General features: G+C 35.9%; 1 pseudogene; it reads right to left on the bottom strand.

Moving 5' to 3' along the window:
- Positions 1-8,859: 8,859 nt before the first annotated feature.
- LOC111739724 lies at positions 8,860-9,898 on the bottom strand (annotated as a pseudogene).
- Between the last annotated feature and the right edge of the window lie 828 nt (positions 9,899-10,726).

The raw sequence follows: 10,726 nt of genomic DNA, 5'->3' as shown, positions 1-10,726 counted from the left end.
CACTATAAAGTTATGCCTCCCCATCACAATAAGTATTTTTTTCTGGGAGATGCATCATAATTATGTAATTCTCAGTACTTCATTAAAATTTCCATTGTCAACTATTTTTATCTATACGTGGTTTTGGTTTCTTATTTTATTTAAAGGGTAATTTTTAATTGCTATCATTATTTTGATGTTCACATTATATATTAACCTTATTAAATACATATTTTTATTATCACATTTAACAGATGGAAAAACTGAAGTGTTGAAATTAAATCATTTTTCTAAGCTCACCGATCTTTTAAATGATGGGGCATGGAATTAAATCTGGGTTATAGTTCCTTAATTGTAATTATTAATCCTTATTTGCATAATTTGATACCCAATCCAGTTCTCATCAGAAAGCCTATTCATCATTTTTGATATACCTCAAACATATTCAAGTGTACATTACATAATTATTTTTATATGTAGTTTGTTCTGTTTTAAACTTTCATGTTGTACATCTCCAACCCCATAATTTCTATCACTAACTCACTCTTGTTGAAAATCTAGGATAGGAATCATTACTTCATTTTGAATAACAACACTGACTACTTCCAGACTGGTAAGTTATACTTTTATATTCAAGTATAGAACATTCAAATGATGTTGAATATTTTTAATATATTTATTATTATTTTTTTTGCAAATTGTATTTTTATCCTTTGTAAATCTACAATATGATCCTTATGATTTTGGAGGTAACTGCCAATTCACCTTCATCTATGCTATTCAAATGACAGTACTTTAGAAAGAGCAGATGGTTATTTATTGTATACTAGAGTAAAAGATGAGTGGATTTAATTTTTGAAGGAGATAATTTTCAAACATGTTCAATAAAATCATTATTTTGTAAGAATTTATATTAGCAGTCATAAGAAAATGTTCTAAAAGAAATATTATTGATATTAAGTTTTGCTTAGCTACAATGAGTGAATGTGTTACTCTTTTCCTTCTTAACATTTTGGCACATATATTCTAAGTATTCTGTATTTGAGGAAAATAGTTCCTCCCTTTGGTCAAGTAGTTTAAAGAGAGAAAGTATACCTGTGGGTAAATCAGTTTTTGTGCATTGCTGAATACAAAAGTTTCTGGTTTGTAATATATTCCAATGTAAAACTGAGTAATTAATGCACACAAAAATGACATCATGATGCATTAAATCTGTGTTCACTGTAAAACAATTAACACCCTTTGATTGTGAATACAGCCTAAGATTCAGTAAGAGAGTACCAGCTCACCGTCAGTACACTATATACCAAAATAACAATGAAATAAATTGACTCTAGAGTTACTCAAGTGACTCTAATGCCATTGTGATTGAGAAAAGAAAATCCCCATTTTATCACATATATCTGAAATTATTTTTTTCACAATCTAGGTTATAAATTGTTTTAATAAGTGCTGTAGTAACAGCAGAAAGTCTTTTTCCATGCAATTTTTCAAATATGTGCAGAAACATGATATTGCTGATAGTAATTCAATATGCATTAATTTGTATTCTATATGCATAGGGTATCCATAAATAAAAGTTGATATAAATACTTGACATTTCACTTTCTATATGTCACTGGATTTTCAATTGGAACATCACCTTTACTTTCGCTTTCTATTATTTTTGAATTTACCTTTTTTCTTCTGAAGTAATAAATGCTGTTCACTGTGCTTTGCCTCAAAATGGCAATATTAATGAAAATGAGACTGTATGTATAATTGGATATCATGTAGGTAATTTATTTATATTCCTTACATAGACAAGATTTTTAAATTTTAGGATTATGATAATCATCTCTTTATATTCTAACATAAACAAGGTTTAGCCACAATAAGCCTAGAAGTAGACCTATACAACCTACACATGTATAGCTGACTTATAAGAGTAAGAAATATGATTTATGGAAATCTATCATTCCAGATTATATAAAAGAGTTTAACTGAAGGAAGACATTTGGCATGCATTAGATTATTTCTCATATGTGGACCAGTGGTATTGGCGTAACTCCTCATGAGCTTGTTACAATGCAAATTCATGCATTCATTCATGGGCTAAAATCTCAAAAAGACTGAATTAAAATCCCTGGGAATGGGGCAGAAAACTGTTTTAATAAGCTTTCCATGTAATCTTGTTGAACATTAAAGTTTAGGAACTAGCAGCAAAAATCTATCATTTATCTATCTATCTATCTATCTATCTATCTATCTATCTATCATCTATTATTGTCTCATCTAATAATGATTAAATATCTAAAAATGTAGATGAATATTTTTTATAAATAATATTTATTGATCTATAAATTTTCAATGCTATATCTAAATATAAACCTCCAGAGAGCTCTAATTGCTGGGTCTTTTGTGTGCTCTAGAACACATAGGCATGGCTGGCATTTCTTGGGAAGGTAAGAGATAACTGTTGGTGATAGCCATGTGGGGAGAAGTATGGAACACTTCCATATGCTTCTCATGAATGAGAGACTAAGAGTATCTGGGGAGAATATGTTTGTGATAGGGTGTAAAAAATTCAGGATCTCCTAGTATGGAGACTAGAATAAAAGGTTCACAAATAAGAGCAATCCTGTATTACTGAGTCTCCTGTAATTATTCTCAGGATATGCAAATATAATTATTTGATTTTAAGGAAAACTTGTAAAATAGTGACTTAAACTTTTTAAGGATAATCTATACTTATGTTACTTAGAAATACTGAAAGCATTTACTAAAATTTTATTTTTGATATCTTCATTTTTTTAGAGTTTTTGGTTCAAAAATTGAGGGAAAAGTACAGAGATTTCGCACACATACCCTGCCCTTCACATGCATAATCCACCAGAGTGATACATTTATTATTATTACCGAACCTACACTGAAACATCATAATCATGTGAAATACAGTTTGCCTCAGGGTTCACTCCTGATCATGTACATTCTATGGATTTGGATAAATGTATAATAACATGTAGCCATCATTACAGTATCATACAGATTATTCTCACTGCCCTAAAAATTATATGTTGTCTATTCGTCCTTCCCCTTCCTTTAACCCTTGACAACCACTGATCTTTTGACTGTCTTCAGAGTTTTTGCTTTTCCAGAATGGCATATAGTTGAAATCATATACTATATAACCTTTTCAGATTGATTTCCTTCTCTTAGTAGTGATATGTATTTAAGGTTTCTCCATGTCTTTTTTTTTTAAGACTCCATTTCTAAAGATTTCAAAATTTAAGAAGCATTTACTAATATAAATGCTGTGTATGAACACAAGTGGACTGCCTGTCCACAGGGCTGGTAGGCTATAACTCGGCATTGACTTAATTAGACAGTAGAGAAATAGTAAGGTATAGTGCTTAAAGCTTAGACTCTGGGCCAGATGATCAATAGTTATATCATCTCAAGTATGTATTTTAAATTCTTTAAGCTGCAGTTTATTTAGTTGTAAAATGGGAAATATATGACCCAATTCTTAAGGTCATTGTGGATCTAAATGTGAAAATGTTTTTAAATTGATTAGCACAATGCCGGAGACAGAGCAAGCGCTCAATAAAAGTTAGTGTAATGTTCCTCTATATCATGACTTGATAGCTAGCTCATCTCTTTTTAGTGCTGAATCATATTCCATTGCCTGAATGTATCATCAATAAACTTTTTAAAACTTCGTATTTTGAAATTATTTATATTATTTATAGGAGAAATGGAAAAATAATGCAAAGCATTTCCATATCAACTTCACCTAGTCTAATGTTAACATCTTATTTTTTTAGTTTTGATAAATGTGACCTTGGTACAGTAATCAAAACTAAGAAAATAACATTGGTACAATACAGTTAACTGAACTACAGACTTTGATGTCACCAGTTTCCTTGCTAATGTCTTCCTTCTCATCAGAATTCAATGCATATCACTGCATTGAGACATTATGTTTCCTTAGTCTTCTCCAGTCTGTGAGTTTCTTGGTCTTTCCTTAACTTTCATGACTTTGACATATTTGAAGATAATGGTCAGGTAATTTTTGAACTGTCCCATAATCTGGGTTCATGATGCTTGCTTATGAAAAGAGTGACATTATGAAATTTTTTGAAAAGAGGGTATTACAAAGGCAAACTACTCTTCTAACTGAATCACATCAGGGGACACATGATATCAACATATTTTATTACTTGTTTTTGTTAACTTGTTTGGTTAAGGTGGTGTCTGGTAATTTATTTCGCAGTAATTATTTTTTCCCTTTCCATGCTCTGTTTTCTACAAATGAGTCACTAAGTTCAGCCTCTATTCAAGGAAAAAGGAGTTTAGTTCCACATCTTGGTGGAAGAAATATCAAAGAATTTGTGAACATATGTTAAATGCATCACAGTAATTAATAAATATTTGGAGAAAGTTAATTTGAGGCTATGCAAATATTATACTTCTTCAAGTTCTGTCAACTAATTTAACAGCCATCAGTGGATTCCGCCTACTTCAATTATTACTATAGTGCTCAAATAATGATTATTTTTCTCATTACTTTTACATTTATTAATTGGAATTCTCTGGTAAGGCAGATTTATCCTTTCTTTCCTTCTTTTCTTCATTCTATCATTTTAATATCAGAATCAATTCACTTCTTTTTTAAATCATTCTTTTAGTTATAATATAATTATAACTGATTTCATTGCTTCAATTTTTCCAGCTTTAGTTATTGGGGAATCTATGAGATAGAGTCCCCCTTTTACTTTTTAGCACTTCCCTATTTCTGCAACTACAAGATGTTCCAGGCTTATCTTGTATTTTTGCTTCCTGAGGCCTAGAATCAACCATTTCCTCAAGGAACTATGGTTTCCATCATTGGAGAATGGTATTTTAAAACCGTATATGCTCATTGCAACTGGGGTGTACTGTTCTCACAGATAGGAAATACATATAGTAGATATTTTTACAAACCTAAATATACATGTATCTATATTTTTGTATCTTGAAAAATAAACAAGAGTTCACACTGATATCTCACTACGAGGTTTGATCAACATTTCCTCTCATGCTTACTTGTAACTTTTCTCTGGCAGTAAGAAAACTGGCTCCCACTATTGATAACTTATCTAATTCAACCCTAATATATATTTAATGTATTTTCAGAATTGGTAACCATACCCTTGTATGAAACACATTTACCAACTAGATTATAGATGATATATATTGGTTCTTCCGCTTGGAACTTTACTATAGCTGATCAAAACATTGTTTTCCAAAATTACTTAGTTTTGCTCCTTTTCCCTTCATGTCTTTAAGTGAAGTACATAATAGTAATTGTAACAGTTAAATTAGAGACTGAATTTCACCCTGAGTTTTTCTAATATCCTGGTTGATGTTTTTGTCATTATTGCTGTTTGTTTGTTTTAAAGTTTGCTGTTTGAGGTGTACAGTTCAATGGGTTCTGGTAAATACATATGCCATTTGTACCACCACTGTACCTAAAAGAACAGTTCCATCATCCTAAATTATTCTTTTGGGCAACCTCTTTTTAGTCATACATTTCTCTAACCCCTGGCAACCAGATAGGTATTTCATCCCAATGGTTTTGTGTTTTCCATAATCAGTTATAAATGAAATCATAAAACATGCAGCCTTTTGGATCTTAAAAAATGCTTTTCAAATTCATCCATGTTGATGCCTTCTTTCTATTCCTGTGTAGCATTATGTTTTCTGGATACAAAAAGACTGTTTATCAATTCTCCTGCTGAACAATATAAGAGTTGTTTCCAGTTGCTGGCAATTTTGAATAAATCTTCTATAAACTTTGATATACAGGCTTTTCTTTGAACTTAATTATTGAATTAGCTTGGGTAAATATCTAGAAGTTAGACAGCGAGCTCAAATGGCAGATGACTTTCAACTTTGTATGGAACTGCTAAACTGGTTTTTAGCCATAGTATTTTGCATTCAAACAAGCAGTGAATGTGATTTCCAGTTGCCCTGCATCATCTGTGATAGTTGGTATTTCACTGTTTTTATTTATTTATTTATTTATTGTCATTCTAAAAGATGTCATATCTTTTTTTTAATTTTAATTTCCCTAATTATTGATGTTGAACATCTTTTTATATACTTATTTGCTACCTGATATCTTTTTTAAAGATTCTGTTCAATTTTTTGAACAGTCATTTTTGTTTTTTTTTTTTAAATAATTTTAAGAGCTCTTCAAATGTTATGGATATATATTTTTATAATTCCCTCTGCTTGAAGAAAACTTTTAAACTTTTATTTTCAAACCAGTCTGCTGACAGTGAATCCTGTTTTATTTTCTCCCTTCAGTTTGAAGAATATTTTTGCTGGCTACTGAATTCTGGAGTAACAGATTTTTTTTCCTCATAATTTAAATATGCCACTCTATTGTCTTCTTATTTGCATGGTTTCTGACAGGTTTACTATAATTCTTACCTTTATTATTCTGTGTGTGTATACATAAATAATATATATATAATAAATTTTTTCTTTGTCTACCTTGAAGATTTTCTTGTCTTCGTTTTTGGTAGTTTGATTGAATGTTATGCCTAGGTTTTTTTTCCCCTTCTTTTTTGTCTTTAATCTTCTTGGACCAGTCGTTTGTGGTCTTCATTTTGGAAACGTTTGACCATTACTTCTTCAAATATGTCTTCTTCTTCATCTTTTCTCAGTTCTCTTTTCTTTCTTTGCATTTTGGTTTGGGTAATCAATTGTATTGATTTTTTCCTCACCCATGTCAAGTCTTTTGAACCCATCAGAAATATTCATCTCCATCACTGTTTCTGATTTCCAGCAATTCCAGTGCTTTTATGTGGTTTCTATGTTATGAACTTAACTATATCCTCATGCATGTGACTACCTTTGAAAATGGAGCCTTTAACATACTAATAGTTATTTTAAATTCTCTAAGAGTGTAAACATCTGTGTCATAGCAGACACTTGTTTATGTTAATTTTTTTGCCTTTGGTATGCTTTGTAATGTTGTTGAAATTCAATATTTTCCTTAGAGATAAATTCGTCCTTTCTTCAGCTATGTTCTTCATGTGGGGGTTTGTGTTAATCTAGTCAGGAATTGGGCTGTTTATGTATGTGTGATAATATACCAGAGGATTTACCTCAGTAAATGCTCTCTGCATTAATTTGGGCCCCCCCTCTTGACTTTCCATGCAGAAGGAACTACCTCTAACAGCAATTCCACCTGTTTTAACTCTTATTTTTCATTCTTATTAGTGTAGCAGTGAGGGCATATAAGAGTGGTGTGTTTTTTCTAAAACTCCTTCACATGAAAAGTTTGTCTTAAGTATGCAGCGTAAAACTGAGTGTCAAATGTATGACCCCCTCCCACCCCATTCCTGTCCCCCTCTATTCCTGTCCCGCTCCAGACTAGTGCTAGGCTGGACCCAATATCCTTGCTCCTTTCCAGGGGTAGGGATTTTTTATGTCTCCCAGCTGTGATGTGCTTCCAGGAGTAGTCTATGTGCATAGTTTGTGTGCATGTGTGTGTGTGTCTTACTCCATGCAGATTAAGGTTTGTGTTCTGTAAAGGATAAAGGGAAGGTGTTCTGTGTATAGCAGGGGTCTCTGTCCTCTTCTCCCAGCCAGCACCATTGGAAGCTTTCTCAGGATTTTCTCCATTTTCCCTGGGAGTGGTTAGTGGATTTTCTGGGAATAAAAGCATGAGGGTGCAAACCCCCATGTATCTGCATAGCCCTAGGGGCTTTATACCCTCATATTACTCCACATTCATCCTTAGCAATCTGTTAAAAGTGTTATCTGTCTGGTGATTTATGCCCCAGGTAAACAAATGCTCAGGTCTTGTTTCTTTCTGCAGATTCCTTTCTTAAAGTCACATATGCCAGTCACATAAGTCTTCTGCCTGATAATCCCAATATTTAAATGGTATGGGGAGAGCTCCACTAGATAAGTACTTCTTTCACACATGACACAGTGCCTTTGCACTAAAGGCTCCAAATGTGAAAAACTGTTCTGTATTTGTTTGAAACTATCATAAATGTTTCTCTCAAGGGAAAAAAAAAAAAATCCTGTTTGTGGATTAATGGCAAGGGGTTTAGGTGGGGCATCTCAGCTGCTGCTTCTAGAGGCGAGAGGGCCACCTGCACATGAAGTGGGGTGGGGTGGCCACCGAGTCCACAGTTGAGAGTGTGGGAAGGTGCTGGTTGGGTACAGGGACATCCAGAGAGGTGAGACATGGGGGACCTCTGGGCGGCAAAGAGGTCTCTTTCAGTTGGTGACTAGGAATGTCCAGTGGTACAAAGGCTGGGGTGGCTGTGGGCATCCTCTAATAGCCTTCAGCCGGAAGGCTCCATGTGGAAGCACCCGCCCCCTTTCCCTAGCTTCTAATGAACTTGCCCACAACCAACAGGAATGTAAGTTGGCTGCTACCCCCTGAGACCACCCACTGCCGTTCCCTGTCGTCACTAACTCCTGTCCTAGGCCAAGGTGCCTGGGACAGATGGAAAGGCAATGTTCTTTCCTTCCGTTGGGTCTCAGTCCCATGGACAGAAGGTGGCTCAGTAAGGGCCTACGGAAGCCAGGGACAGTCACAGTGCAAGTGCTCTGTGGTTGCGGCGTACAGCTGGGCATGAACAGCAGCTGCAAAAAGCAGGCGCGGCTGGGCCCGGGCAGCTGAGCTGGTTCCGAAGTGCTGCCGAAGTGGAATAGGAGGTGGGAAGAGCAGAGACAGACAGGTCCAAGGAAGGGAAGGTTGGGGGTCCCAAGGCTCAGAGTTTTGGGGGGTTCACATACTTGTAGTCGTCCCGGTACAAGAAGCTCACCGTTTCCCTCACAGCTCGTCATCGTCTGCTGGGCCTTCGCTGCCGTAAAGCAGGCGATGAGCTAGGGCCTCTTGCGCTCCTTCTCTTGCAGCAGTGGCGTAAACACCTACCAGGCTGCCCGGAACACATCGCTGCGCGCAGTGTCGCTTCTCCCAGAGAAGACTGACCGGGACAAGGCCTCTGAATGCGTCTGAGAGCTTCAGGTTATTGTAACTGCCGCGGTGCGTCAGGTCCAACTTCGATTCCTAGGGTCTGGGAAACATGGTGGACTTCTTGGTCCTCATCTTGGTGTACATGCCCTTGTTAGACTGCACGCAGATTGCTCTGCTGCCGAAAGCTGTCACCAGCTCTGTCATGGAACTGCAGTCACAGCTCATTCAGGTCTTTGCCACAATGCAAGATGAAAGGCACCTTGTTTCACTTCTCGTTTTTTCTACATTGAGGACGACAGCCCTAAGGGTGGGAGTCTGGGATACGCAAGGTCCAGTGAGGTCGGCCGGGCAGCTTTCGGAGGTCTGGCGCTCTATGTTAGGGTTCCCCACACACTGGCCCAGGTCCACGTCGTTCTCCTGCTCTTCTGAGATAATTCCAACACCTTCACCTTCTTGTCAGGGATGTCGTCTGAATTAGTGGAGCCTGGCTTCTTCATGACCACCAGACAGCATCCACAGGAGGTACTTCTGCTTCTCATGTAGGATGATCCCAAATTCATCGAAGTAGCCCACTCAGCTCTCCGAACCAAAGGACCCCTTGAAGGTAAGGATGATGTTGACCTGGTTCCAAATAGGGCCAAAGATTCTGTTGGCAAAACTTAGTACCAAGAGTTTCTATATTCTCAGAATAAGGAGGAGATATTGGGTAGACAGCTGGTCGGAGCACTGCAGGCCTCTCGTGAACGGCTTCTCCATGATGGCGCCGTTGCAGCATGTCTCCTCGATTTTTTGGTGACAGTCTCATAAGTGGTGCAGGGCAAGGCCAGGCAGAAGAAGCTGTTGGCCTGTGGCCCTTGGTGGAGGGTGTTCATGTGGCTGTTGAAATGGCCTTACGAGGCCGCGGCAGTACTGCCCAGTCATGTAGGAGTTTAGGGCAAAGAACTCCATCTTGGGCTGCCTCTTCTGAGGAGGCTCTGGAGAAGGACTCACTCTCACGTTGATTCCTTATGCAAACAAACTTAATACTTGAAAATCGTATAACTATGGCAATATATTTGGAGTTTTTTATTTTCCTCGTGACCTCAGTTCCCGAATAGATTTTTATAAAGTTGTTAATTTGCTTATTTCTAGCTTTTTCCTTCTTGTAAAAGTGTAAGAAATGCTTATTCCTTGCTTCGTTCCAATGAGCTGAATTCAGAAGTCTTATATGTATATTTTTCATAAGCTTTAAAGGAATCTTAGGTACCAAGTATTGTGTAATCAGATTATGAAATTCTCAAATATTTATACAAATACTTATAATTATGGTAGTTGGCATTTATAATAGTTATATTTTTATAGTTTTCAGTTAATATTTGCATTGGAAAACTTATGCCATTTTTGTTCTCTTAATGCCATGAATGATTTGAGCTCAAAATTATTTCTGATATTACCAGTGTATCAAATTTACTGTTAGATTGTGTTTGACATATGAGAGAAAACTTGCCCTTAAAAGTCTTGTGGCATCAGTTGAGAAAAAAAAAAAAAAGAAACATGAGAGTTGATAAAGAGAAATTACGGAAGTGGAAAATAAAACAGGCAAGCAACGACTGGAATTGTAAGAATGGAGGTGGATATGGTTGTGAAAGGGATAAGTTTCAAATCTTGCTTGGATGGGATAAAGTGTTTGCATTAGGGAAGCCTGAACATTATATCTTAAGAAAAGGAAAAAGGTAAAAAAAAATGAAAAGAATGCAGAAGACTATTGAGTTTATTTTAACAAGAAGTTATAGAAAA

The sequence above is a fragment of the Pteropus vampyrus genome, unplaced genomic scaffold (assembly GCF_000151845.1).
Source record: "Pteropus vampyrus isolate Shadow unplaced genomic scaffold, Pvam_2.0 Scaffold53, whole genome shotgun sequence".
NCBI classification, from domain to species: domain Eukaryota; kingdom Metazoa; phylum Chordata; class Mammalia; order Chiroptera; family Pteropodidae; genus Pteropus; species Pteropus vampyrus.
The sequence above is the reverse complement of the archived record's forward strand: the minus strand, read 5'-3'. Positions and strand labels throughout refer to the sequence as shown.